Source organism: Oncorhynchus gorbuscha, linkage group LG09 (genome assembly GCF_021184085.1).
Source record: "Oncorhynchus gorbuscha isolate QuinsamMale2020 ecotype Even-year linkage group LG09, OgorEven_v1.0, whole genome shotgun sequence".
Lineage (NCBI taxonomy): Eukaryota > Metazoa > Chordata > Actinopteri > Salmoniformes > Salmonidae > Oncorhynchus > Oncorhynchus gorbuscha.
Genome location: NC_060181.1, coordinates 2,430,842 through 2,437,939, shown reverse-complemented (window position 1 = coordinate 2,437,939; position 7,098 = coordinate 2,430,842).

The following is a 7,098-nucleotide window of genomic DNA, read 5'->3' as shown; positions in this document are numbered from 1 at the left end:
CTTTGAAAGCTACCTCAAAGTCATTCAATTTGAGCTCGAAGAAAATGATCAACGTTCCCAAATCGGTTCCAAGATTAACGCAGTAACACTGACTGTACAAAACATTATGAACACCTGCTCTTTCCATGACGTAGGCTGACCAGGTGAATCCAGGTGAAAGCTATGATCCCTTATTGATGTCACTTGTTAAATCCACTTCAATCAGAACACCTTAAATAGCCATCACTATCAGCTACCACCCGGTTACTCAACCCTGCACCTTAGAGGCTGCTGCCCTATATATGTAACAGTATAATTTTAAACCGTCCCCTCGCCCATACCCGGGCGCGAATCAGGAACCTAATGCATACATCAACAACAGTCACCCTCGAAGCATCGTTACCCATCGCTCCACAAAAGCCGCGGCCCTTGCAGAGCAAGGGGAACTACTACTTCAAGGTCTCAGAGCAAGTGACGTAACCGATTGAAACGCTATTTAGCGCACACCGCTAACTAAGCTAGCCGTTTCACATCCGTTACATATACATAGACATGGAATCACTGGCCACTTTAATAATACAACACTAGTCACTTTAATAATGTTTACATACTACTTTACTCATCTCATATGTATATACTGTATTCTATTCTACTGTATTTACTAACTAGTCACTTTAATAATGTTTACATACTGCTTCACTCATCTCATATGTACAGTGCCTTTGGAAAATATTGGATCGGGTTCAAGTCCGGGTTCTGGCTGGGCCACTGAAGGACAGTCATAGACTGCCCCTAGGAGGGAAAGAGGTTGGGCCATCCTAGAAATGTTTTAGAGTATTATAATATATTCCATTTAGCAGATGCTTATATCCAAAGCTACTTAGTCACGTGTGCATTCATTTTTATATATATATATATATAAGTGGGGAGAACAAGTATTTGATACACTGCCGATTTTGCAGGTTTTCCAAATTACGAAGCATGTAGAGGTCTGTAATTTTTATCATAGGTACACTTCAACTGTGAGAGACGGAATCTAAAACATAAATCCAGAAAATCACATTGTATGATTTTTAAGTAATTAATTTGCATTGAATTCGGTATCATTGAAAGCGAAGACCGACAATCGCCGAAACATGTATTCTATAACGACATGAATGAATGTCACTCTGAACTACCCATTCTAACCATGAGAGAGAGAGACTCCAACAGAAACTAACTTTTCAACAGAGATCCGACGACACACTGAGCGTAAATATATATTGATTGCAATTGTTCCAGAATGAGTGAGCGTTCATGTGCAAAGGATTAGCATTTCAATTGTTATAATTATCAACTGTGTGTCGTCTTCTCAGTCGACCCCCCACTTCCACTTTGTACACCAAGCCGCGATGCCGGTTTATCCCACTAGGGAAACTCCCTTATCATTTCCTTGTAACTATCTACTGTTTGTTTATACATTTCTGTGAATTACTTAGTAAGTAAATTTATGATTTAAGACAATTGATGTATGGATGACTCATAGTGAAGACTGCATTCGTGCAGATATTCTTTCAATCCAATATTTATTACATGCATGTCCACCAGGTGGCAGCAGAGGACCATAGTAAGAGACCAGACTCCTGACACAATATCATAAGGCCAAAACAATGAGCTAGGTTGGACAGAGAGCTAGGTTGTATAGAGAGCTAGGTTAGTCAGAGAACTAGGTTAGTCAGAGAGCTAGGTTGGACAGAGAACTAGGTTAGTCAGAGAGCTAGGTTAGTCAGAGAGCTAGTTTGGACAGAGAACTAGGTTAGTCAGAGAGCTAGGTTGGACAGAGAACTAGGTTGGCCAGAGAGCTAGGTTAGTCAGAGAGTTAGGTTGGACAGAGAACTAGGTTGGCCAGAGAGCTAGGTTGGACAGAGAGTTAGGTGGGACAGAGAGCTAGGTGGGACAGAGAGCTAGGTTGGACAGAGAGCTAGGTGGGACAGAAAGCTAGGTTGGACAGGGAGCGAGGTGGGACAGAGAGCTAGGTGGGACAGAAAGCTAGGTTGGACAGAGAGCTAGGTGCGACAGAGAGCTATGTTGGACAGATAGCTAGGTTGGACAGAGAGCTAGGTTAGTCAGAGAACTAGATTAGTCAGAGAGCTAGGTTGGACAGAGAACTAGGTTGGACAGAGAGCTAGGTTAGTCAGAGAACTAGGTTGGACAGAGAGCTAGTTTGGCCAGAGAGCTAGGTTGGACAGAGAGCTAGGTTGGACAGAGAACTAGGTTGGCCAGAGAGCTAGGTGGGACAGAGAGATAACAGAAAGCTGGGACAGAGAGCTAGGTTGGACAGAAAGCTAGGTGGGACAGTGAATATAGAGCTTTGGTTGGAAAATGTACAGAAAGCTAAAACAATATAAGGTTGGACAGAAAGCTATTCTATTGTATAGTGGGATGGTAGTTTTGAATATAGAGAGTTTGACTTCTTGGCTTTTCATTCACTCTGGAAAATGTACATGAACACACTTAAAACAATATAAGTAAAGTAACCACTTGTATTCTATTGTATAGTCAGAGGATGGTATATTGTTTTGTATTTTCAGATATCTATTAATTTCCTCAACGTATTTTAAAAACAGACTTTTCTACATTTCTACACATTGCCTCATTTTTTAATACTCTATTCTAGTTTTAAAATTTCTACACATTAATTTCCTCAACGTATTTTTAATACTCTATACATGAGCTAAGGTTTTATACATTTCTACACATTCATTTCCTCAGTGGTATTTCTATCCTCTGCTATTCTGTCATCCTCAGCATACGTTGATCTATCTCACAGAAAGCTCATCTTCATGGCCACCTCCTCTATTCTCTTTCTCTGTGGCCGACGGGCATCTGTTCTCTTCCAACCTGAGAGAGAGACTGAATTCATTTTCCATCTCTGCCTCCAGAGTAGAGAGAGAGAGAGAGAGAGAGAGAGAGCTCAGCGCATTGTAGCAGTCTGCAGGATGCGTCCCAAATGGATTCCTATTCCCTATAAAGTACACCACTTTTTACCAGAGCCCTATGGAACCTGGTCAAAAGTAGTGCACTACATAGGGAATAGAGTGCTATTTAGGACTTAGCCTCTGTCTAAGGACAGACAGACAGAGTTGGGTCTGGCTCATGAATTATGCATAAGGTTTAATTGCAAACCCAGAAACTAATGCCTTTAGACTGGTTAACAGCAGGGGAACCATACATCTCTGCAAACTGAATGAAAAATCATTTAGGGGGTAGAAAAAAAAGAGGCCACTAATTGATGAATATTTAAGGCCGTGCATGGAAGGACGGCTCGGAGCTCAGAGTTACATCGCATAATTGTGACATTTTGTTTCAATCAATTCCAAAGTGCTAGTCTGGTTAGGAGGGAAAGTGCACTTAGGAGAGAGACGGCCTTGACAGAGGAACAGAGAGGATGCCCAGTTGGAATGAAAGCCTGTCAGGGTCTTAGTCATATTTAATGGCTCTTAGAATCGGGGGGACACTTTTAATTTGACCCTTCACTCACTGTCCTACATCTATCAAATGCCACTTACAAGGCCATTGTAGGTCCAGTCAAGCAGCAGTTTCCATTAATGGTCAGCTTCACATACAGTAGCAGTCTGTGTGTGGGTGTGTATCCTGTGTCTGTCCTGTGTGTGTGGGTAGCAGTGCTATGGTTTGTCTGTGTGTGTGGGTGTGTATCCTGTGTCTGTCCTGTGTGTGTGGGTAGCAGTGCTATGGTTTGTCTGTGTGTGGGTGTGTATCCTGTGTCTGTCCTGTGTGTGTGGATAGCAGTGCTATGGTTTGTCTGTGTGTGTGGGTGTGTATCCTGTGTCTGTCCTGTGTGTGTGGGTAGCAGTGCTATGGTTTATCTGTGTGTGGGTGTGTATCCTGTGTTTGTCCTGTGTGTGTGGGTAGCAGTGCTATGGTTTGTCTGTGTGTGGGTGTGTATCCTGTGTCTGTCCTGTGTGTGTGGGTAGCAGTGCTATGGTTTGTCTGTGTGTGGGTGTGTATCCTGTGTCTGTCCTGTGTGTGTGGGTAGCAGTGCTATGGTTTGTCTGTGTGTGGGTGTGTATCCTGTGTCTGTCCTGTGTGTGTGGGTAGCAGTGCTATGGTTTGTCTGTGTGTGGGTGTGTATCCTGTGTCTGTCCTGTGTGTGTGGGTAGCAGTGCTATGGTTTGTCTGTGTGTGGGTGTGTATCCTGTGTCTGTCCTGTGTGTGTGGGTAGCAGTGCTATGGTTTGTCTGTGTGTGGGTGTGTATCCTGTGTCTGTCCTGTGTGTGTGGGTAGCAGTGCTATGGTTTGTCTGTGTGTGGGTGTGTATCCTGTGTCTGTCCTGTGTGTGTGAGTAGCAGTGCTATGGTTTGTCTGTGTGTGTGGGTGTGTATCCTGTGTCTGTCCTGTGTGTGTGGGTAGCAGTGCTATGGTTTGTCTGTGGGTGTGTATCCTGTGTCTGTCCTGTGTGTGTGGGTAGCAGTGCTATGGTTTGTCTGTGGGTGTGTATCCTGTGTCTGTCCTGTGTGTGTGGGTAGCAGTGCTATGGTTTGTCTGTGTGTGTGGGTGTGTATCCTGTGTCTGTCCTGTGTGTGTGGGTAGCAGTGCTATGGTTTGTCTGTGGGTGTGTATCCTGTGTCTGTCCTGTGTGTGTGGGTAGCAGTGCTATGGTTTGTCTGTGTGTGTGGGTGTGTATCCTGTGTCTGTCCTGTGTGTGTGGGTAGCAGTGCTATGGTTTGTCTGTGTGTGTGGGTGTGTATCCTGTGTCTGTCCTGTGTGTGTGGGTAGCAGTGCTATGGTTTGTCTGTGGGTGTGTATCCTGTGTCTGTCCTGTGTGTGTGGGTAGCAGTGCTATGGTTTGTCTGTGTGTGTGGGTGTGTATCCTGTGTCTGTCCTGTGTGTGTGGGTAGCAGTGCTATGGTTTGTCTCATTTGTTTTTGAAAACCAGTTAGTTAGTGTCCAAAATAAGACAGCAAAACACAGCTGGCATTGGGGAGACCACGTCTGTCTTAATGTGTCTGTCCCGGAGAGACCTCATCTGTTTTAATGTGTGAGAGACCTCATCTGTTTTAATGTGTGAGAGACCACGTCTGTCTTAATGTGTGAGAGACCACATCTGTTTTAATGTGTGAGAGACCACATCTGTTTTAATGTGTGAGAGACCTCATCTGTTTTAATGTGTCTGTCCTGGAGAGACCTCATCTGTTTTAATGTGTCTGTCCTAGAGAGACCACATCTGTTTTAATGTGTCTGTCCTAGAGAGACCACATCTGTTTTAATGTGTGAGGGACCACATCTGTTTTAATGTGTGAGAGACCACATCTGTTTTAATGTGTGAGAGACCACATCTGTTTCAATGTGTCTGTCCTGGAGAGACCTCATCTGTTTTAATGTGTCTGTCCTGGAGAGACCTCATCTGTTTTAATGTGTCTGTCCTGGAGAGACCTCATCTGTTTTAATGTGTCTGTACTGGAGAGACCTCATCTGTTTTAATGTGTCTGTCCTGGAGAGACCTCATCTGTTTTAATGTGTCTGTCCTGGAGAGACCTCATCTGTTTTAATGTGTCTGTCCTGGAGAGACCTCATCTGTTTTAATGTGTCTGTCCTGGAGAGACCTCATCTGTTTTAATGTGTCTGTCCTGGAGAGACCTCATCTGTTTTAATGTGTCTGTCCTGGAGAGACCTCATCTGTTTTAATGTGTCTGTCCCGGAGAGACCTCATCTGTTTTAATGTGTCTGTCCCGGAGAGACCTCATCTGTTTTAATGTGGAGAGACCACGTCTGTCTTAATGTGTCTGTCCCGGAGAGACCACATCTGTTTTAATGTGGAGAGACCACGTCTGTCTTAATGTGTGAGAGACCACATCTGTTTTAATGTGTCTTGATAGACAACCTCGTGTTGATCCTCTACCTCGTGTTGATAGACTACCTCGTGTAGATTGGCTACCTCGTGTAGATAGGCTACCTTGTGTTGATAGGCTACCTCGTGTTGATAGACTACCTCGTGTTGATCATCTACCTCGTGTTGATAGACTACCTCGTGTTGATAGACTACCTCGTGTTGATCATCTACCTCGTGTTGATAGACTACCTCGTGTAGATAGGCTACCTCGTGTAGATAGGCTACCTCGTGTTGATAGGCTACCTCGTGTTGTTAAGCTACCTCGTGTTGACCATCTACCTCGTGTTGATCATCTACCTCGTGTTGTTAGGCTAGCTCGTGTTGATAGACTACCTCGTGTTGATAGGCTAGCTCGTGTTGATAGGCTAGCTCGTGTTGATAGACTACCTCGTGTTGATAGGCTAGCTCGTGTTGATAGGCTAGCTCGTGTTGATAGACTACCTCGTGTTGATAGGCTAGCTCGTGTTGTTAAGCTACACCTCTCTTTAGTTTGGCTGTGGTTAGTCTCATATCGTTGAGGAGCTCCTCTCTCCCCCTCTCCGTCTCTCTCTCTCTCTCTCTCTCTCTCTCTCTCTCTCTCTCTCTCTCTCTCTCTCTCCCCCCCTCTCCGTCTCTCTCTCTCTCTCTCTCTCTCTCTCTCTCTCTCTCTTCTCTCTCTCTCTCTCTCTCTCTCTCTCTCTCTCTCTCTCTCTCTCTCTCTCTCTCTCCTTCCCTCTCCCTCTCTGATGCTTTAGGGGCCTCTGGCTGTTCCCTGTCAAATGCATCTTGTAGGCATTAGTCAAACTGACAGATACAGAGTGTATTCAGAATGTTAGCAGAACTCATTTTGTTACTGCTGGCTTATTCTAAAATGGATTTTTTTTTAAACAACATCTTTATCAATCTACACACAATACAACATTGAAATTGAATATTAACATTGAAATTGAGAATTTGTCAGTACGTCCAACCGACCTCCGAACCACAGACCACGTGTAACCACGCCAGCCCAGGACCTTCACATCCGGCCTCTTCACCTGCGGGATCGTCTGAGACCAGTTGATGAAACTGAGGAGTTTTTCTGTCTGTAATAAACCCCTTTTGTGGGGAAAAAAATATTCTGATTGGCTGGGCCTGACTCTCAGGTGGCTGGGCCTGACTCTCAGGTGGCTGGGCCTGACTCTCAGGTGGGTGGGCCTGACTCTCAAGTGGCTGGGCCTGACTCTCAGGTGGCTGGGCCTGACTCTCAG